We start from the raw sequence: 24,017 nt of genomic DNA on the forward strand, positions 1-24,017 counted from the left end.
CTGCTCCATGATCTTGCACCATCTGCCTCATGATCCTGCACCATCTGTTTCGATTCTGCCCCATGTTTTTGCCCCATCTGTCTCCATTCTGCTCCATGATCCTGCACCATCTGCCTCCATCCTGTCCCATGATCCTGCACCATCTGTCTCCATCCTGCCCCATGTTCCTGCCCCATCTGTTTCCATCCTGCCCCATATCTCCATCCTGCACCATGTGTCTCCATCCTGCTTTATCTGTCTCCATCCTGCCCCATCTGTGTCAATCCTGCTCCATGATCCTGCACCATCTGCCTCATGATCCTGCACCATCTGTTTCGATTCTGCCCCATGTTTTTGCCCCATCTGTCTCCATCCTGCCCCTTCTGTCTCCATTCTGCTCCATGATCCTGCACCATCTGCCTCCATCCTGTCCCATGATCCTGCACCATCTGTCTCCATCCTGCCCCATGATCCTGCTCCATCTGTCTCCATCATATCCATCCTGCCCCATGATCCTGCACCATGTGTCTCCATCCTGCCCCATGTCTCCATCCTGCCCCATGATGCTGCACCATGTGTCTCCATCCTGCCTTATCTGTCTCTATCCTGCCCCATCTGTCTCCATCCTGTTCTATGATCCTGCCTCATTTGTCTCCATCCTGCTCCATCTGTCTCTATCATTCTCCATGATCTTGCTCCAGCCATATGTTCTCCCATCCTGCCCTCATGAGTATCTATTCTGCCCCATGTGATGTCCTATCCTGCCCCATATGATCTCCCTATCTTGCCTCATTTGTCTCCATTCTGCCCCATCTGTTCCATGATCCTGCCCCATCTGTCCCATGATCCTGCCCCATCTGCCCCATGATCCTGCCTCATCTGCCCCATGATCCTGCCCCATCTGCCCCATGATCCTGCCCCATCTGCCAGATGATCCTGCCTCATCTGCCCCATGATCCTGCCCCATCTGTCTCCATCATATCCATCCTGCCCCATGATCCTGCACCATGTGTATCCATCCTGCCCCATGTCTCCATCCTGCCCCATGATGCTGCACCATGTGTCTCCATCCTGCCTTATCTGTCTCCATCCTGCCCCATCTGTGTCAATCCTGCTCCATGATCCTGCACCATCTGCCTCATGATCCTGCACCATCTGTTTCGATTCTGCCCCATGTTTTTGCCCCATCTGTCTCCATCCTGCCCCATCTGTCTCCATTCTGCTCCATGATCCTGCACCATCTGCCTCCATCCTGTCCCATGATCCTGCACCATCTGTCTCCATCCTGCCCCATGTTCCTGCCCCATCTGTTTCCATCCTGCCCCATATCTCCATCCTGCACCATGTGTCTCCATCCTGCCTTATCTGTCTCCATCCTGCCCCATCTGTGTCAATCCTGCTCCATGATCCTGCACCATCTGCCTCATGATCCTGCACCATCTGTTTCGATTCTGCCCCATGTTTTTGCCCCATCTGTCTCCATCCTGCCCCATCTGTCTCCATTCTGCTCCATGATCCTGCACCATCTGCCTCCATCCTGTCCCATGATCCTGCACCATCTGTCTCCATCCTGCCCCATGATCCTGCTCCATCTGTCTCCATCATATCCATCCTGCCCCATGATCCTGCACCATGTGTCTCCATCCTGCCCCATGTCTCCATCCTGCCCCATGATGCTGCACCATGTGTCTCCATCCTGCCTTATCTGTCTCTATCCTGCCCCATCTGTCTCCATCCTGTTCTATGATCCTGCCTCATTTGTCTCCATCCTGCTCCATCTGTCTCTATCATGCTCCATGATCTTGCTCCAGCCATATGTTCTCCCATCCTGCCCTCATGAGTATCTATTCTGCCCCATGTGATGTCCTATCCTGCCCCATATGATCTCCCTATCTTGCCTCATTTGTCTCCATTCTGCCCCATCTGTCCCATGATCCTGCCCCATCTGTCCCATGATCCTGCCCCATCTGCCCCATGATCCTGCCTCATCTGCCCCATGATCCTGCCCCATCTGTCTCCATCATATCCATCCTGCCCCATGATCCTGCACCATGTGTCTCCATCCTGCCCCATGATGCTGCACCATGTGTCTCCATCATATCCATCCTGCCCCATGATCCTGCACCATGTGTCTCCATCCTGCCCCATGATGCTGCACCATGTGTCTCCATCCTGCCTTATCTGTCTCCATCCTGCCCCATCTGTGTCAATCCTGCTCCATGATCCTGCCTCATCTGCCCCATGATCCTGCCCCATCTGCCCCATGATCCTGCCCCATCTGCCAGATGATCCTGCCTCATCTGCCCCATGATCCTGCCCCATCTGTCTCCATCATATCCATCCTGCCCCATGATCCTGCACCATGTGTATCCATCCTGCCCCATGTCTCCATCCTGCCACATGATGCTGCACCATGTGTCTCCATCCTGCCTTATCTGTCTCCATCCTGCCCCATCTGTGTCAATCCTGCTCCATGATCCTGCACCATCTGCCTCATGATCCTGCACCATCTGTTTCGATTCTGCCCCATGTTTTTGCCCCATCTGTCTCCATCCTGCCCCATCTGTCTCCATTCTGCTCCATGATCCTGCACCATCTGCCTCCATCCTGTCCCATGATCCTGCACCATCTGTCTCCATCCTGCCCCATGTTCCTGCCCCATCTGTTTCCATCCTGCCCCATATCTCCATCCTGCACCGTGTCTCCATCCTGCACCGTGTCTCCATCCTGCCCCATTATCCTGCACCATGTGTCTCCATCCTGCCCCATCTGTCTCCATCCTGCCCCATGATCCTGAACCATCTGTCTCCATCCTTCCCCATCTATCTAAATCCTCCCCCATCTGTCTAAATACTTCCTCATCTGTCTCCATCCTGCCCTATGATCCTGCACCATCTGTCTCCATCCTGCCCCATGTCTCCATCCTGCACCATGTGTCTCCATCCTGCCTCATGCTCCATCCTGCTCCATGTTTCCATCCTGCCCCATGAATGATCCTGCACCATGTGTCTACATCCTGCCTCATGTCACATGGTGCAGGATCATGGGGCAAGATGGAGACAGGTGGGGCAGGATGGAGATGGTTCATGTGTCTCCATCCTGCCATCAAAACATATTCCGGTGTGCAGATTTCAATAAAAATAAAAAATAAACTTTCTCCTTACCTGGCCGCCGTCCAGCGGCGATGTTACCTCCAGGCATTTGAAGTGCGGACTCGCTGGAGAATGACAATGATGCCACACGCCGGCAACGTACGCTCTGACGTCAGCTGCCAGACGGCGGCTTTTAACTATTGCCCTGCGAGTCCAGACGGCAATAGAGTTTAACTGAACCTGAGTTTCAGACTCAGGTTCAGTTACTGCAGCGGCAGAATCCTGCCACTGGGACCTGGTGAGCAGAAGAGATGGGGCCCGATGCGGCCCCCCTCTGCTCATCGGTCCCCATACGCCAGATAGGGCAGTAATGCCCTTATGGTGGCCCTGGATGGCACAAACACCAGATGGAGACTGAACTTGGAGTCTCCACATTTAAAATAATTATTGTCACACTCCACTAAAGTGGCACCAATTTCCACAGAGTAGAAATAGTATAATGGCCTTCTGACACACCTTACACTACAGGCAACCAACCAAATAGAGACACAACTTGGAGTCTCCACATTTCCAAAAATTCACACACCATTAAGTTGGCATCAGTTTCCACAGAGTAGAAACAGTATAACAGGCCTCTGACACACCTTCCACTACAGGCAACCCACCAGATGGAGACACAACTTGTAGTCTCCCAATTTCCAAATAGTATTGTCACATATCACTAAAGTGGCATCAATTTCCATAGATTAGAAACAGTATAATGGCCCTCTGACACCCCTTCCACTGCAGGCAACCCAACAGATGGATACCCAACTTGGAGTCTGCACATTTAAAGTAGCAACAGCAGGCTCAGAAGCCATGACAAAGGTGGCACAAACTACAATAACGCAAGATCAATGCATGACACTAAAAACGACACCATCACCTAGTCTGCTCAGTCTGCCACTGGCATGCAAAAGTCATTGGAGAGCCATGACCTGTTCACTTTGATGAAAGTTAGACTGTCTACACGTTGTGAGAGAAAGCTGGCTGCTGGGTATGACAAAACCTCCAAGGCGTGTCAGGCGAACTCAGGCCACTCTTCCATTTGTGAAGACCAAAATGCAAAAGGGCACAAATTCCCACTGATAGCATTTATATTGAGCTCAAGATATTGCTGCATCATCCTCTCTAGTCATTCATAACATGTCAGACTTGTATTCTGTTCTGCTGGTACACGGGCTGGTCAAAAAAAGTGTGAAATGACTTGTCTCTTACACTGCTGCTGCTGTTTTCCAGATGACGATTTGAAGTTCCCGGGGTTGGAAGTCTAGAACTGCGATGCACACTGTGTGCCTCACTGCTGTCTTGGGGAAACCCACACTTCAGATTGTCTACAAGCGTGCTTCGATACTCCAGTATGCATCGGGGAAGGGGGGAAGCATCTGGCAAAATTTACTCATGCACCATGGATTTAACAGAGTGGCAACCCAGTAGTCAGCACTGTTTCTAACCCTAAGAATATGGGCATCCTGTTGAAGATAGTGTAGCAAGAAGGCATCCATGCATCTGGCACTTCAATTTGTTCCTCGGCTCCTGCACCTTCACTAACAGTTTGTCTGGTACCATGAGCACCCCTCGATCATTGTAATCCACCCTCTCATGGCACCCACCTGTTCGACGACAGTTCAGAATTTAGAGATATTGTTATCCCTTCCACATCCTCCTCTGCTTCCACCTCTTCCTCTCGTACCACAACCTCCTCACACAGACTATTCAACGTGTGTTCTAGCATGTAGATGACTGGAATAGTCATGCTGATGACTGCATCGTCAACTATCTTAGTGGACATTTCAAAACTGTGCAGAAGCATGTAGAGGTCCTTCATGATTGCCGACTCCGCAAGCATGATTTGCACCATATCCATACTGCATTGGCCCAGACTATACACAATGATATACTGCACCTGGGTTTATTGCAGCTGGCACAGTGTCTGCAACATGTGCAGAGTGGCATTTCACCATGTCGGCACATTGCATATCAAACGGTAGGCCGAAAGACATGTGCGAACAGTGGAAGTGAGCACACAGCAACCGTGCTTTCTGCAGCAGCGTATCCAGGCCGAGATTGTGGCAGAGAAATTGCTGTACGACCTGGTTGAGGACGTGAGCCATGCAAGGCATTTGTGTGAGGTTGCCCCGGCATAAGGCCGCCACCAGGTTCGCACTGCTATCGCACATTGCCTTCCCTGGTTCCAGGTTCCGTGAAGACAGCCATTGCGCAAACTCAGCCTGGATAGCTGTCCACAACTTTTGAGCTGTGTGACTGCGATCTTAAAGGCATTTTAATTTAAACACTGCCTGATTGTAGTGAGCCCTGGCTGTGCAGTACAGAAGTGAGGGGATTCTCTCTGCACTGTTGGAAAGTGTGACTCATTGAGGAAGAGGTTGGTGGCAAAGGTGGAGGAGACAGAAGCAGTGGAGGAAGTGTTAGATACAGAGGTTTGTCCCACAAGCCTTGAGGATTCCAAGACTTGTGGAGCAGCCAACTGACTGCCTAACCTCACAGCCACCAGAGTCACTCAGTTTCCAGTGGAACACCCCGGCCCATGTTTGCTAGTCCAGGTGTCAGTGGTGAAATGCACCCTGGCAGACATAGATTTTTACAGGGAAAGGGTCATGTTGTCTGCAACATACTGGTGTAGCACAAACACAGCTCTCTTAGAGAAGTAATGGCGACTGGGCAATTGGTACTGCAGAATTGCGAGGGCCATTAACTTTTGAAAACCGTCTGTATCAACAAGGCATAAAGGCAGCATTGCTGTGGCCAACAGATTCGAGATGGTGGAGTTCACGTTCTTAGTTTTGGCATGTGTAGGAGGAAACATTCTTTGCCATGACCACTACTGTGGGACCTAGGGCTGGCTGCTGTGCTGAGAGAGGGTGGAGTTGGGTGAACAGGACAAACTGCTGGACTGTGAGTGAGGTGTGACATAGATGTTAGGGTGGATTGAGAAAGATGTGTTGTGCTAGGTGACATAAAAATAGCAGGCATCTCCACTTCTATAACATCTGATTGGGCTCTCACTCACTCTGACTGTAGCAGGTAAACAAGTAGTGTTTCTGCTGTGGAAACCTGTGTGAGAACATTTGGCATGGTGACGGAGGAGGAAGAAGCAGCAGTTGTGGTTTATAGGATCGCCAGCGGTTGGTGAGGCCCACTAGTTAGCATTTTAGTGCAGTGAGATTCCTAGACTAAGGCATGTTGATTGAGCATGTGCCAGTTCATGCATGTAGTTGTCAAATTATTGCAATTTTTGCCTCTACTGAGTTTATTTTTACAAATTTGGCAAATAACGTGAGTAGGGTCATCCTTTGTGGTCTCAAAAAAGGTCCAGGCTAGACTACCCTTGCCCCTCCTGCGAACTGGAGACTCTCGACCAGTGCTGGCCACAGCCAGAGTTGTGGCCTAGGATGCAGTGCTTGTCATAGTTGCATTACTCCGTGTCTGTGCGGGAAGCTGCAACGTCACCTCTTCGTCCTCCTCAACCTCCTCCACCTCCTCTGCTGAGCTACTCAGCTGCGTACCTCTGGGTTCACACCAAGTGGGATCTACAACCTCATTGTCCTCTGTTCTCCCACTCCACACCCTGAGAATCACCCTCTTCCTCTTCCTGCCCTGACACCACAGTATAGTCCATGTGCACCTCTAATACCTGAGTCTCATCAGGATCACCTCCACCCCCGGTGGCTAACATCTGGTGACTAAGATCTGGATTCTGCATGGACCCTACTTCGTCCGGCCCCACATCCAACAAGAAAACATTTTGGGCATTGGGGCAGATGCTTTCCTACTCTTGATTCTTTGAATCTTTGAAGAAGACCTCTGATGCCCATGGAATAGAATGTGTGAACAGTTCTACAGAATTGCTCATCTGTGGTTTCCCACAGTCAGTTGGGCGTTTTGAAATTTGTGATGCAGTAGGAAACCAGGGTGATTGGGGTGTCACCTCTGAGGATTGTACTCTGTGTAATGTTAAGATGGAGGAAGGAATGTTTAATTCTTGTCAAAATTGATGATTCTCCTAATGTGCTTTCAGATCTCTCATCATCTTACCCACATATCTTTACCCACTAGTATACTCCAAGTAGTATATTACTCCAGTGGTGGATCAATTTAAATGTTGATGGAGACAAAATGTTTTCCCAAAAGCATCTACAAATTATTTTTTAGGAATCAAGATTTGACAGGCTTTGCACATTTTGCATGGAAAAAATCCAGGATATCTCGTTATTAACATCATATTGGTACTTCTGAAAAGGCTGGATACTAAGAGGCTTAAAAATTATGTGGCTTTCAGATAGCTTGAGAAGGCCTGTGGTGTTAAATAATCATTGAAGTGACAGTCAGATCTAAGGACATTACAATGCATGTTTAAAATACTGAACATTGACTGCCAATCTTCATGGTATTTCATAATGAATCTGATATTATCATTCTGATTTTTGTCTCAATTTTTGGGGATCAAAAGTTCATTCCTTTCCGTCCTCAAGGCAATATTATATGCTATTTTGATCATCCTCTTGGAATAATTTCTTTCAAGGAGTCTTCGTTTATGTTCCTGAGCCCTTTGTTTAAAGCATTGAAATGTGGAGCAGTTCTGGTGTAACCGCGAGAATTCTCCCTTTGGAATTGCTCTAACAGTTGTTATAGTGAAGACTACCAGCATCCAGAATGCTATTGGTTGGTTGCTATTTATTTTCTGTAAAGATCGGTCTGTATCATATCATCTGTTTCTCTGTGAATCATGATATCCAGGAATGGAATACGATCTATATGGAAGGAGAGTGTGAGTTTAAAGTTAAGATGGTTGTTATTAAGAACGTGAATTAAAACCACCAGTTTCCATGTTACAATTTTGTCCACAAAAAATGACAAACCCTCAGCATCTCGGTACCCTGCATTTGGAGATAGAAGTCGCCGTCAAAAAGAAGGTACAAACCTTATGTCCACATCTATAAGAGCCCTGATATTAAAGCCATACATTATGATTCCTGCTACCCTTTCCTCACATGCTTGATCACCTGCACGTGGTTAATCCGAGAAGGATGAAGCTATGATGACCTTTAACCAATTTTCTTCACAGTACCTTGTTAAAATGAGGTAACATGCCGGGGAAGATAAAGGGATGAAGATGAGGGAGGATTTAGGTAACATGAAAATCTTCTGTTCAGTCCTGATGCACATGCTACCAAGAAGGCACTGACCACAAGAGAGGATATAAGGAAAACAAGATAGAAGGAGTTGCAGAGAAAAAGAGGCATTATGGAAAATCACAGCTATAATACATGAACAACATATTATAACAATGGCCGGTAGACACCAGCAAAGTACAACAAATAGTGACCATGCAAAGAGAATAAAGGGTGGCACTCACCAGAATAAAATCCAACGTTTTGTTTAGTCACCTTTAAAACATCTTCGGATAAGCAGTGGGACAGTGGACAATGGAGTGTGAGGACGACGGCCGGTTTGCGCAAATGCGCTTCTACGGGTCCGAAGATGTTTTAAAGGTGACTAAATAAAACGTTGGATTTTGTTCTGGTGAGTGCCACACTTTATTCTCTTTGCATGGACATTTGGTACTGTTTTCTCTCGAGTTGGCACCCGAAGATTGGGGTTATTTTGCCTGCAGCGTGTTATTTTTAATAAACAGGAGTGCATTATTCCAGGAGGTGAACGGTAGTGCCAATCACTTTGCGCTTTTTTGGACTACAATAAATAGTATACCATCATATCTATATATGATGAATTAATTAAGATATATAATATTAAACAAACGTCTTTGTAATTTAATATCCGATTTTTTTCCCAGGTCTGTTTCCCTACCCAAAAAGTAGAAGGGATCCATAAATATTTAAAATATTAAAAGTTTGTTAAACAAATGTATATAAAAGTAAAATTAAAACAGGAATGCCTCAATAACGAGGCACACACTACATGCCTGACATTAATAGAATGAACACTCTAGGTATAGCATAGAATGACAACAGAGGGGGAAATTAATCCAACAGTAGACGCAATGTGCAAAATTGCTATTTCCCCTTCATAGACATTTCTTACAACCCAGGGTCATCAATAGTCCTAATGTTAATAATATATGAAAAATACGTATTACCGCTTGCGGCAGTAATCCAGGAAGAAGCGAGGTGAAACGCGCATTGGGGTGTGGGGTCACAACGTGCCCAAATGATTAGTGCTACAACAGGTAATACACATTTTATACAGTTACTGTTTCAGTTTCTATCCACACACCTTGGTCTGCTTCATTTTCCCGTTCTGCTCCACTTGTTTGTCTACTGCCCTGCATAGTCTGCTGTCCTGTTCCACAATGATTCATGTGTCCGTCTGTCAATATCTTCCCCTTTGCACCCTCACCTCTAGTCCGTTCTGTTTACCCTGACCTACAGCTTGACCTATTAATAGGGGGCTCTCCAAAGAGTCCAATCTGTGTGCTTTCAAGTTGGGCATCATTCAGTATAGCAACTGTATTTGAATGGTGGGTTATTGGACACTAATTTGTTGACATTACTGGTACTGTATATATAACCTTGTGAAAACCAAAGGCAAAGGGATTCCAGCATTTATATTTTTGTTTTTGTGAGTTTTTTTTAACAAATATAAAAAGCATAAATAGGCTGTTAGGAGTCAAGTTTCCTCTGCTGCACAGGGGGAATCTCGATCCGTGTCTGCTGCGGTCTCCCATTCTCCATCGGCCACAGTGGAGCCTGCTCAGCGGAGACGTCGGTCCCAGCGTCTCACTGAGTCTGGTTCAGTGCAAAGGGTTTTTGATGCCTCTCCAGGCTCTGCTATTGTACCCTGCACTGATCTACGGTGAACAGGCTTTTCTGGGACTAAGTCCTGCTTTGCACACACTAAGCATGCCCAGGGTAAGATCTCTCAGTGGAGATCAAGGGTCACATGTTCAGGTACTGCAGCCAAATCTATTGGTCTTTCTATGAAGGTCCTGTAGGTACGCAGGCTCTGTAGCAGTCTCCCATTGGTCCTCTTTTGGAAGGTCCTGTACGTGCTGCAGCTTTTTAAGGCTCGCATGGCCGCACGGCCATGCGCTAGTATCTTCTAAAGTTACATGCTTTGCGCCACTGTGGTCATATGCGTGAATGTGTTCAGGGACCCGGCTGAAATAAGCCCCTAGAATGCTGGCACCTCCGGCGAGGAGTGTTGTGTGCATGCATGACCACTGACTGCTCTCTTCTGGGTAGTTAGCCTGTGTCTCTGTGAGAGTTAACAGGGCACAGAGCTTTGCTTTCTCGGCCGCTCTGTGAAGCTAACAGAGCTGGTTAATACCGCCATATTGTGCCGCCATTCACTTAGGATATTTCCTGCACGGTGGATCCCGGGTTGCGAACGCACCAATCACATCAATAAATATATTCGGTGCGTTCCGCAAACCCTAACAGTATACTAGCGCCAGGATCTGGCTAAGTAATAACGGACGAACAGCGATTGCAGGGGTACATCCAGCTGCTGGAGGGCCGGTTGGCATCTCTCGAGCGTGCAACCTCGGCGGTGGATGTTACCGCAATTGCTGTTCAGGCTGCTAGCGTGGCTGCAGCAGCTTTACCCACTGCCACCTCTGTTCCGACCTTATCCCACCTTCCGTTGCCTGAAAAATTCTCTGGGGACAGTAAGACCTGTAGGGGATTCGTGAGCCAGTGCGGTATACATCTCGAGCTCCTGGCTGCATGTTTTCCCACAGAGCGGGCAAAGGTGGGTTTTGTAATTTCTCTCCTGTCGGACAGAGCTTTGGAGTGGGCTACGCCGCTGTGGGAGCGCAACGATCATGTGGTGCAGAGTGTTCCTCGGTTTCTGGGCACTCTGAAGCAGGTCTTCGTAGGACCTCAAGTCACCCATGATACGGCACTCCAACTGCTGGCATTGACTCAGGGTTCGACCATGGTCAGCCAATTTGCCATTCTCTTCCGGACTTTAAAGTCTGAGTTGGAGGGGTCAGATAAAACCCTCATCCCAGTATTTTGGAGGGGGCTGGCTGACCATGTGAAGGATGCTTTGGCCACTAGGGAGATTCCCGCTACACTGGAGGAGCTCATATCTATATCAACTCGCATAGACCTTCGTTTTCACGAGTGAGGGTTGGAGCGAGCCCAGTGTAAGCAGAGGTTTCGGCTGGCTCCCACCTTCGCCAGACCTTTGGAATCTCCGGTCCAGGTGCCCGAGTCACATGAGGCCATAGAGGGGTCACGAGCGGGGTCTTAGTCCCAGGCCGCTCGTGCCCTTAAGGTCTGTCATGTTTGCCGGCAGTCCGGACATCTTGCCTCCAAGTGCCCGCAGCGGTCGAGGAAACGTCAGCGTCTAGTGGCAGTTGGAGGAGGTACATTAGACACGGCGATGTTTACCTCAAAATTGTTCTTCAAGGGGACAATTACCATAGGCCCATCCACTCTCAAGGTAGAGCTTTGCGTGGACTCTGGGGCGGAGGGTAATTTTATGTCATCCGCTTTCCCTCAGCAACACGCAATACCCCTGGTGATGCTCGCCAAGCCAATAACCATTCGAGTGGTAAATGGGTCGACACTATGTTCACAGATTACACACCAAACCATCCCTTTCACTCTTTCTGTATCTCCATCACATCAGGAGATTATTTCGCTTTTGGTCCTTCCTGAGGGAGTTGATGAGGTGAGTTGATGAGGTCCTGTTGGGGATACCCTGGCTTCGTTTTCATTCTCCTCATATAGAGTGGTCCTCAGGGAAAATTTTGGGATGGAGTAAATCCTGTGAGGGTAGATGTCAGAGGGAGTGCGTTTAGGTTGCTACAACTGAGGTACCCGCAGATCTTTCCTCTCTCCCCAAGCACTATTGGCCTTATGCGGACGTATTCTCCAAAAGGGCTGCGGAGACCCTTCCGCCTCACCGCCCCTATGACTGTCCTATCGATCTCTTGCCTGGTGCTGAGCCTCCCCGGGGTCGAGTCTATCCGTTATCTCTCCCGGAGACGGAGGCAATGTCTCAGTATATCCAAGAGAATCTGGCAAGAGGTTTTATTAGGAAGTCAGTGTCACCTGCAGGGGCTGGCTTCTTCTTCGTGCAGAAGAGTGGAGAATTACGTCCATGCATTGACTACAGGGGTCTTAACGCCATCACCGTTAAAAACAAGCACCCACTACCCCTGATATCTGAGCTCTTTGATAGGCTACGGGGAGCAAGGGTATTTACTAAATTAGATATGCGGGGTGCTTATAACCTGATTCGCATCCGTGACGGGGACGAGTGGAAGACGGCTTTTAACACCAGGGATGGGCACTATGAATATCTGGTGATGCCCTTCGGGCTCTGTAGTGCCCCAGCCGTTTTCCAAGACTTTGTGAACGACATCTTCCGGGAGATGCTCACCACCTCAGTCGTAGTCTATCTGGATGATATTGTCATCTACTCTCCAGATATTGACTCCCACCGGAGAGATGTTCGCAAAGTCTTCGACCTCTTACGGGCAAACTCCCTCTACGCCAAGTTGGAGAAGTGTGTGTTTGAGCAGGAGTCCTTGCCATTCCTTGGTTATATCATCTCTGCCCAGGGTTTGGCTATGGATCCTGCCAAACTACAGGCTGTGATGGACTGACAGGAACCCCATTCACTTAAAGCGGTGCAGCACTTTATGGGGTTCATCAATTACTATCGCCAGTTCATTCCACACTTTTCAACTTTGGTAGCTCCCTTGGTTGCCCTCACCAAGAAGGGAGCAAATCCCAAGTTGTGGTCGGAGGATGTCTCCAAGGCATTCCTTTCGATTAAGCCACACTTCGCTAGCGCTCCTATTCTACATCGCCCCGATGTAGATAAGCCATTTATAATGGAGGTGGATGCCTCATCCATTGGTGCTGGAGCAGTCCTTTTCCAAAAGGATGCTCAAGGTCGGAAGCATCCTTGCTTCTTCTTCTCCATGACCCTCACACCAGCGGAGAGGAATTATTCCATCGGGGACAGGGAGTTGCTAGCAATGAAGTTGGCTTTTTCTGAGTGAAGACCCCTCTTGGAGGGAGCTCGCTTTCCCTTCCAAGTATTCACCGACCACAAAAACTTGGTGTACATACAGACGGCCCAGCGGCTGAATTCTCACCAGGCCAGGTGGTCCCTGTTCTTCTCCCGGTTCCATTTTACTCTCCATTTTCTCTCTGGGGAGAAGAACATTCGTGCCGACGCTCTCTCCCGCTCGGTAGTGTCATCTGAGGAAGATGAGGAGCCTCGGCTTATTGTCCCCTCTGAGAGCCTGAGAACTGTGGCTCCGGTTTCGCTAGAGTCTGTGCCCCCAGGCAAGACTTTCGTACCAGCGAATTTGCGACCGGAGGTTCTCTCTTGGGCTCACTCGTCCAGAGTAGTTGGACATTTTGGAACCAAGAGGACATCTGAGCTTTTGGCGAGGACGTACTGGTGGCCGCATATGGCCCGTGACGTCGGGGACTATATTCGGGCGTGTGTCTCCTGCGCCCAGAATCGGTCTTCACGGCAACGGCCTGCTGGGTTACTTTACCCCATGCCGGTGGCAGACAGGCCCTGGGAGATGGTCGGGATGGACTTTGTGGTGGGTTTGCCCAAGTCTCGCGGCTGTACCATCATTTGGGTCATCACCGATCATTTCTCGAAAATGGTGCATTTGGTGCCGCTACCACGGTTACCTTCTGCACGGGCCTTGGCGGCGTTGTTCATTAAACATATTTTCCGCTTACATGGAATGCCTGATAAAATTGTCAGCGACCGGGGTCCCCAGTTTGTGTCTCGGTTTTGGAGAGAGCTCTGCCGTTTACTCAGCATAGAGCTGAATCTCTCCTCTGCATATCATCCCGAGACGAATGGGTTGGTAGGGAGAACCAATCAGACTCTGGTGACATACTTATGACATTTTGTCTCTGCTAGGCAGGATGACTGGGCATCTTTGCTACCTTGGGCGGAATTTGCCTTGAACAATGCCATAGCCGATTCCACTGGTCAGACTCCTTTTCTCCTTAATTACGGCCAGCATCCGCGTGTCCCTGTGCCCATGCCCGTGTCATCCACCGATTCTAGGGTGGCAGACTGGGCGGTGGAGGCACGTGACATCTGGGACCGCATACAGGATGCCATCTGGGCCTCCAAGGAGAGAATGAGGGTCTCGGCTGATACTCACCGGTGCCCCGCTCCGACCTTTGCTCCTGGCGACTTAGTGTGGCTCTCCGCCCGTAACATCAGGCTGCGAGTTGAGTCCACTAAGTTTACGCCTCGCTACATTGGCCCGTTCAAGGTTCTGGAACAGGTGAACCTTGTGGTCTACCGTTTGGCTATTCCTCCACGCCTTGGCATCACCGATACCTTTCACGTTTCCCTCTTAAAGCCCGTTCATTTGTCCCGGTTTTCTGAGTCATCTGCTGGGACATCGGGTTCATCCATGGATGAGTTTGAGGTGAATGCTATCGTGGGGTGCAAGGTGGTACGTGGCAAGAAATTTTATCTGGTGGATTGGAAGGGTCACGGTCCTGAGGATAGAACCTGGGAACCTGTGGAGCACATTCGGGCTCCGCTGCTCATTGCAGCTTTTGAGCGTAGCGAGGCTCAAGGAGGGGGGGCCTAGGAGGGGGGTTTTGTTAGGAGTCGAGTTTCCTCTGCTGCACAGGGGGAATCTCGATCCGTGTCTGCTGCGGTCTCCCATTCTCCATCGGCCGCAGTGGAGCCTACTCAGTGGAGACGTCGGTCCCCAGCGTCTCACTGAGTCTGGCTCAGTGCAAAGGGTTTTTGCTGCCTCTCCAGGCTCTGCTATTGTACCCTGCACTGATCTACGGCGAACAGGCTTTTCTGGGACTAAGTCCTGCTTTGCACACACTGAGCATGCGCAGGGTAAGATCTCTCAGTGGAGATCAAGGGTCACATGTTCAGGTACTGCAGCCAAATCTATTGGTCTTTCTATGAAGGTCCTGTAGGTACGCAGGCTCTGTAGCAGTCTCCCATTGGTCCTCTTTTGGAAGGTCCTGTACGTGCTGCAGCTATTTAAGGCTCGCATGGCCGCACGGCCATGCGCTAGTATCTTCTAAAGTTACATGCTTTGCGCCACTGTGGTCATATGCGTGAATGTGTTCAGGGACCCGGCTGAAATAAGCCCCTAGAATGCTGGCACCTCCGGCGAGGAGTGTTGTGTGCATGCATGACCACTGACTGCTCTCTTCTGGGTAGTTAGCCTGTGTCTCTGTGAGAGTTAACAGGGCACAGAGCTTTGCTTTCTCGGCCGCTCTGTGAAGCTAACAGCTGGTTAATACCGCCATATTGAGCCGCCATTCACTTAGCGGCAGGATATTTCCTGCACGGTGGATCCCGGGTTGCGAACGCACCAATCACATCAATAAATATATTCGGTGCGTTCCGCAAACCCTAACATAGGCTACCAGAGAAAGTGGATGTCAGACGCCCACTGATCTGATATTGATGAAGATGATCTACTTTAAGGATAAACTATCAATATGAAGATCCTGGACAACTATATTAATTCAATTTAATATTTAGAATTAAAATGGTAGAGTTTCCATTGCATTTTACAAAGATGGTCACAACAAAGAAGAACTACTTTAGTATAAGAGACATATATTTTGGTAACATAAAATGCTGATATTTTAATTTTTAAGGAAAAATCCTCTTTATACACAATGCATACTGAAAACACTATCCGCATCTCCAGACATAAAGTGTTCTAGCAACTTTAAAGGAATTACTTCTTTTGAAGCTATTATCTTGGTACAGCTCATTGTGGTTTTAGCACTAACTATTCAATTGAAAAAGCATATCCTGCTTACTGCTACATTTAGAGATAAACATATTTAACTAGTCACAACTGTCTAATCATATTAGCTATGGCATACTAATTCATTAGTTTAAAGTAGTAGCGAAAAAAATCCCAAACCATTAACATATTTATAAGCATTCTAGTGGATGTTTATTTAGAGTGCGTTTTGCCGTTAATTTGCCATGTATGGACACTATAGAAATTGTATTCATTGGTCTTTGGCATTCACCTTCTATCAGTTTTAATACATAACAATAAAAGGGAATGTGTAGTCCAAAAATCACTTATTGTTTAAATATTGTGGGTGTTTTTTAGATTTTCATATCATGATTTATTTAAATAATTAAAAAAAAGAAACTTTGTAATTTTCACACTTGACCACTGGGGTTATTTAATTCAGGAAGAGTTTCTTGTAATCTGAAACAAGATACCAAAGACCGATAACACCGATATACACAGCTGATAGCACAAGTTCCGCCATTAACAATAGGTGATGGTGACGTCACAGCCGACTTTTTCTCCCTCCCTTCACAATGACATTTACACGCATTAAAAACATCAATATTATTTGCATATATCAATATACAACCACAGAGAATGTATCATCATAGCCAACTGACCTGAATCTAATGTTTCATTCCTGGATAAATGAATGTTAATTAGTAATTTCCAAATGCTTTCTTGGTGTGTAGTTAAAGTGGTGACAGCTTTAAAAGGAGCGATTATTCAATGGAGAATGTCCCAGCCAGTAGCAACTCCCATGCTATCTCAGACTATAGTCCTGGAGTTTGGAGTTTTTGACATCACAAATTTGCATGGTGTTAGATCCACATTCCATATAGTCATTTCTCACATATACTATATAGACAATACCGAGCGGATCGCTGCTAGCTACAGAATTATTCAGTATATCATTACTCACGCATTTGGAAGCAATATTCATAATATAGCCTAAATAAAAAGATATACTACTCAACTGCAAATGTTTCAATTTTGTTATTTAGCCGCTTCGCCCCAAAGCCTGTTTTCACCTTCCTGACCAGGCCAATTTTTACAATTCTGACCACTGTCTCTTTATGCGGTCATCACTCTGGAATGCTTCAATGGATTTCACTGAGTCTGAGAATGTTTTTTCACAACATAATGTTCTTCATGATAGTGGTAAAATTTCTTTGATTTGACTGGCATTTATTTGTGAAAAAAAAGTGGAAATTTGGTGAAAATTTTGCAATTTTCAAACTTTTAATTTTCATACCCATAAATCAGAGAGTCATATCACACAAAATAGTTAATAAATAACATTTCCCACATCTACTTTATATCAGCAACATTTCTGAAAACATTATTTTTTTGTTACAAAGTTATAATTACATAGTTACATAGTTACATAGTTATTAAGGTTGAAGGAAGACTGTAAGTCCATCTAGTTCAACCCATAGCCTAACCTAACATGCCCTAACATGTTGATCCAGAGGAAGGCAAAAAAAACCCATGTGGCAAAGAGTAACTCCACCTTGGGGAAAAAAATTCCTTCCCGACTCCACATACAGCAATCAGACTAGTTCCCTGGATCAACGCCTTATCAAGGAATTTAGTGTATATACCCTGTAACATTATACTTTTCCAGAAAGGTATCCAGTCCCCTCTTAAATTTAATTAATGAATCACTCATTACAACATCATACGGCAGAGAGTTCCATAGTCTCACTGCTCTTACAGTAAAGAATCCGCGTCTGTTATTATGCTTAAACCTTCTTTCCTCCAGACGTAGAGGATGCCCCCTTGACCCTATCTCAGGTCTATGATTAAAAAGATCATCAGAAAGGTCTTTGTACTGTCCCCTCATATATTTATACATTAAAATAAGATCACCCCTTAGTCTTCGTTTTTCCAAACTAAATAGCCCCAAGTGTAATAACCTATCTTGGTATGGCAGACCCCCCAGTCCTCTAATAACCTTGGTCTCTCTTCTCTCTCTTCTCTTCCCCCAGCGATTTCTCATTTTTACAACAAAATGTGCAAAACCATTTTTTTTAATGACCACCTCACATTTGAAGTGACTTTGAATGGCCTTTATGACAGAAAATACTCAAAAGTGACACCAGTCAAAAAAACTGCACCCTTCAAGGTGCTCAAAACCACATTCAAGAAGTTTATGAACCCTTTAGGTGCTTCACAGGAATTTTTGGAAAGTGGAAGGAAAAAAATAAACATTTACTTTTCTTTCACAAAATTTTTTCTTGAGACCTAATTTTTTTAACTTTTGCCAAGGTAACAGGAGAAAATGGATGATAGATTTTGTTGTGCAATTTATCCTGAACATGCCGATACCCCATATGTGGGGGAAATCTACTGTTTGGGCATACATATACATTACCAAAAAGGGAGAATGGTCCAATAATAGAATAGTCACCTCCAATCACTAAATTCAACTCATCATCATCAGAATTTTAACTGACGAAGTACCGAGGCTAAGACAAATATAGGTAAAATAGATATATTTTTATTAACCATAACAATACATAAAAACTTACATAAAAAAGACAAGGGAATTTCAAAAAGTACGAAATAACTAATGGTCACATCCATGTAAGGGTTCAATACTCCTGGAACCCGCAGATATAAGGCAGTATATATAGGTACATCACTATATCACAATGTGTTTCAAATATATATTCATTTCTATCTAAACGGACACAACTGAGCACAATTGCTGACCATAATAGCATAACTGCATGGTCAATGTATATATGACACCAGTTTTAAAGTGCCTAATGCTGTAAAAAATCTTAATACTACGTATATATATTCAGTATATTTCTACCTAAAATATATAAATAAGGTGCATAATGCTACCTTATAATGCATTTTTAAACAAAAGACAGCAAATAATAAACAGGCATTATATAAAAGTGCTCTGTGCTGTGCAAGAAGTAAGTGCTTTAGTGCTACATAACAATGCACTTATAGCAAACCCCAACAAATACTACAGCCGGCACTACATAAAGTGCTCCGTGCTGTGCAAAAAATGCAATTGAGTATATATCTATAACTCCGTAGGAACAGGTAGATCTAGCAAAGGTGCCGCAAAAGTGACCGTGCCTCAGCATAAAAATCTTGCTACTTACATTTAGAGGACCATTAGTGACCCCGACAGCGCCGTTTCGCCATATTGGCTTCCTCAAAAGGGGGGCGTATACGTGTGTTAACAAAACCGCGTTTTTAAGCCCACATGGGGCACAGATCCACAGCTGATTCAGAGGTCGGCGTTACCGGCATTCAATTGCGCATGCGTCGTTTCTCGGACTTCCACTCCCAGAAAAGTGACTTCCCTTGCCGCACGCCTGGAACGCAGGCGTGAAACGCACTGCATCCAGTAGGCAAGCATCAGATCTGGCCCATAGGCTATCTGACCGAGGGTACAGTAAAAGGATTATAAAAAGAGGGTTCAAAAAGGCAATTGGATATTCTAGAGAGGAGCTCTTATATAAACAGAAAATAATTAAGAAAGAGACAACTGAGACTTCTAATTATGTACGAGTTATTACCGCAAACAATAAACAATGGCCTAATTTAGTGACAATATTTGAAAAACATTGGGCTATTTTACAATCTGACCCCATTTTGAGAAGGATATTGCCGAAACGACCACTCCTAACTCCTAGAAGATCAAAGAACTTGGGTGATTTTTTGGTACACAGTCATTACCGTAAGCAAACTGGAGAGAGGGCGGAGTCAAAAATCCAGGGATTTTTTCCGTGTAATGACTGTAAAGCATGTAGTAACCATTTTAAAAGTACATGCTTTCATAATCATGACAATACAAGAGTTTTTAAGATCTGGAAAAAACTTACCTGTGCCTCAAAGGGTGTTGTGTACCACGCCACTTGCCCGTGTAAAAAGGTTTACATAGGCCTCACCACCCGTGAACTCAGGATTAGAACCAGAGAACACGTGAGAGATATAGAGAAAGCGCTGGTAGTAGAGGACATTGCCTCTTTAAAAACACTCCCAAGGCATTTTAAGTCCTTCCACCAATGTGATCCATCTGGCCTGAGGATTCAAGCCATTGACCAGGTCCATTTAGGACCAAGAGGAGGGAATTTAAGCAAAATCCTTGCACAGAAAGAGAGTAAATGGATTTACCTCTTAGGCACTATGGCCCCGGATGGCCTAAATGAAAACTTAGGATTTATGGCATTTTTGTAAAAAATAAAATAAAAAATATTGCAGGGGAGAAACCTTATAAAATAGGATATATGAATAATGAAAGGATTATCTCCCATATTCCTGTCCCTTCTTTTAATTAGTTTTTAATTATGTGTGTTTGTGCGTTTGGTTTTTAATAGTTTTGTTGATGTGTTTTTTAGATAGTAAGAACTTTTTATTTGGTGCACCTGTCCAGTTGGAGATGATCTAGAGACGGTCTTTCTATCAACTATTTGGAGAATCCGAACTCTTGGTCCCTGGAAGCGTTCCACTTTGGGGAAGCCACGCAATTTTGTGATAATAAAGCCAATTTAAATATGCTCACTCACATGTGACAGTATTTTTACTGTTATATTTTATTCATTCATGTATTTATTTTTATTAAGGCACATATTTATAGTTTGCGGCACGGATTTTTCTTTTCTTTTCATAGTATAATAATTTGTTGATAAACTGTATGTTATTTATTTCTATAGCAACTATTGTTATTGATTAACACTTAAACAATAATTGTAGGCAGACACATATTTCATATGTTTATTTATTTGTCTATTCTTAAATGTGCCTGGCTATATTTTATATGGCTATTTATCTGTCAATCTTTAAATATACCTGGATATGTCTTCTGTTCTATTAATATTCTATCCGGTTAGTGTACTTATATGTTTATCATAATATAACAATTGATAAAAATGAGTTGTAGGTGATTAAATTGATAGTAAATATCTATGTATATATAATCTAAATTGAAGGCAGGTAAATATTTTACATGTTGTTTCACTTATTAAATGTATTTATGCATATCACTTTCATTCTCTATATTGCACTGTCCTCACTTTTTTTCGGCACCGGATAATTAATTAACATATTTGGCGTGACATCCCCATAGTATTCTATTTCCCCTGTCTTTTCCTTTTGATGTTCCTTGTGGTTCACTCGGCATACGGCTAGCGCATGCGCAGTTTGGGGCGACTCCGTGACTTCCTACCCCGCCTTCTACTGGATGCAGTGCGTTTCACGCCTGCGTTCAAGGCGTGCGGCAAGGGAAGTCACTTTTCTGGGAGTGGAAGTCTGAGAAGCGACGCATGCGCAATTGAATGCCGGTAACGCCGACCTCTGAATCAGCTGTGGATCTGTGCCCCATGTGGGCTTAAAAACGCGGTTTTGTTAACACACGTATACGCCCCCCTTTTGAGGAAGCCAATATGGCGAAACGGCGCTGTCGGGGTCACTAATGGTCCTCTAAATGTAAGTAGCAAGATTTTTATGCTGAGGCACGGTCACTTTTGCGGCACCTTTGCTAGATCTACCTGTTCCTACGGAGTTATAGATATATACTCAATTGCATTTTTTGCACAGCACGGAGCACTTTATGTAGTGCCGGCTGTAGTATTTGTTGGGGTTTGCTATAAGTGCATTGTTATGTAGCACTAAAGCACTTACTTCTTGCACAGCACAGAGCACTTTTATATAATGCCTGTTTATTATTTGCTGTCTTTTGTTTAAAAATGCATTATAAGGTAGCATTATGCACCTTATTTATATATTTTAGGTAGAAATATACTGAATATATATACGTAGTATTAAGATTTTTTACAGCATTAGGCACTTTAAAACTGGTGTCATATATACATTGACCATGCAGTTATGCTATTATGGTCAGCAATTGTGCTCAGTTGTGTCCGTTTAGATAGAAATGAATATATATTTGAAACACATTGTGATATAGTGATGTACCTATATATACTGCCTTGTATCTGCGGGTTCCAGGAGTATTGAACCCTTACATGGATGTGACCATTAGTTATTTCGTACTTTTTGAAATTCCCTTGTCTTTTTTATGTAAGTTTTTATGTATTGTTATGGTTAATAAAAATATATCTATTTTACCTATATTTGTCTTAGCCTCGGTACTTCGTCAGTTAAAATTCTGATGATGATGAGTTGAATTTAGTGTTTGGGCATACAGCAGAGCTTGGAATGGAAGGAGCGCCATTTCACTTTTTGAATGCAAAATTTGCTGGCACAATTAGCGGACACCATGTCATGTTTGGAGAGCCCCTGATGTGCCTAAACAGTGGAAACCTCCAATAAGTGACCCCATTTTGGAAACTAGACCCCTAAAGAACGTATCTAGATATATATTGAGCATCCTGAATCCACAGGTGCTTCACAGAAGTTTATAACGTAGAACCATGAAAATAAAAAAAATCACATTTTTCCGAGATAAATCTTTTTTAGCTCCAAATTTTGCATTTTCATAAGGGTAATAGGAGAAATTGCTCCAAAAATTTGTTGTGCAATTTCTCTTGAGTGCAGAGATACCAAATATGTGGAGGAAAGCAACTATTTGGGCACACGGCAGTGCTTGGAAGGGAAGGAGCGCCATTTGACTTTTTGAAAGTAAAATTTACTGGAATAATTAGCGGATTCCATGTTGTGTTTGGAGAGCCCCTGATGTGCCTAAACAGAGGAAAACAAGTGACCTCATTTTGGAAACTAGACCCCTTAGGAAACTCTAGATGTGTATTGAGCACCTTGAACCCACAGGTGCTTCACAGAAGTTCATAACACAGAGCCGTGAAAATTTAAAAAAATCTAATTTTTCCCAGATAAATGTTTTTTAGTTCCAAATTTTGCATTTTCATAAGGGTAAAAGGATAAATTTGTTCCATACAGTTTGTTGTGCAATTTACCCTGAGTGCACAGTTACCCAATATGTACAGAAAAACAACTGTTTGGGTGCATGGCAGGGCTTGGAAGGGAAGGAGCGCCATTTGACCTTTTGAATGTAAAATTTGCAGGAATAATTAGTGGATGCCATGTCGCATTTGGAGAGCCCCTGATGTGCCTAAACAGTGGAAAACACCCACCAGTGACACCATTTTGGAAACTAGGCCCCTTTGGGAACTTATCTAGATGTGTATTGAACACCTGGAACTCCCAGGTGCTTCACAGAAGTTAATAAGGTAGAGCCGTGAAAATAAAAAAATCTAATTTTTCCCACAAAAATCTTTTTGAGCTCCAAATTTTGTATTTTCACAAGGGTAACAGAAATCGGAACACAAAAATTGTTTTGCAATTTCTCCTCAGTTCACTGGTACACCATATATGGTTGAAACTACTTTTGAGGCACAGTGCAAAGCTCAGAAGGGAAGTAGCGCCATATTGCAGTGCACTGGTTTGAGGGTGCCATGACACACTGGCAGAGCCCCTGAGGTGCCAGAACAGCAAAACCCTTCCTAAGTGACCTCATTTTACAAATTAAACCTCTCAATGAATTCATCTAGGGGTGCAGTGATTATATTGACACCACAGGTGTGTCACATAATTTTATACCATTGGGCAGTGAAGAAAAAATAATTTTAATTTTTACCACCAAAACTGTGTTAGCCCCAAATTTTACATTTTCATACTGCGAAAAAAGACAGTAAAAAAAAACAACAACATTTTTCCTACAATTTCTGCTGAATGAAGAAATGCCCCTTATGTGGCTATACAGTACTGCTTAGCAATACAGAGACTCGGGAGGGTCATAGAGTTATTTAGATTTGGGAGTGGAGAATTTGCTGAATTTCTTTTGGGAGTCAAGGAACCATTTTGCTTTTAAAGAGCCTTTGTGCTTCAAGTAACGTGGAAGCCCCTATATTTCCATTAACAGATTGTAACGCTCACGCCCTGACTGGGTGGCAAGAGCGAGGATTGTGGTCCCACTGTGCCACAAACTGGACTACCATGGATGGGCATGACTAAGCAGCTACCTTGGTGTTCACTGGAGCCTCTAGTGGTGAGGTCAGGCTTGTGTAGCAGGTAGCTGCAGGTACCACTTCAGGGCGGTGTCTGGCCATAGCAGCTGATCCCACTGGGGAACGGAATTCTCTTGACAGGTGTGAGCAAGTACGGATGGGCACGAC

Source organism: Ranitomeya variabilis, chromosome 3, assembly GCF_051348905.1.
Source record: "Ranitomeya variabilis isolate aRanVar5 chromosome 3, aRanVar5.hap1, whole genome shotgun sequence".
Taxonomy (NCBI): domain Eukaryota; kingdom Metazoa; phylum Chordata; class Amphibia; order Anura; family Dendrobatidae; genus Ranitomeya; species Ranitomeya variabilis.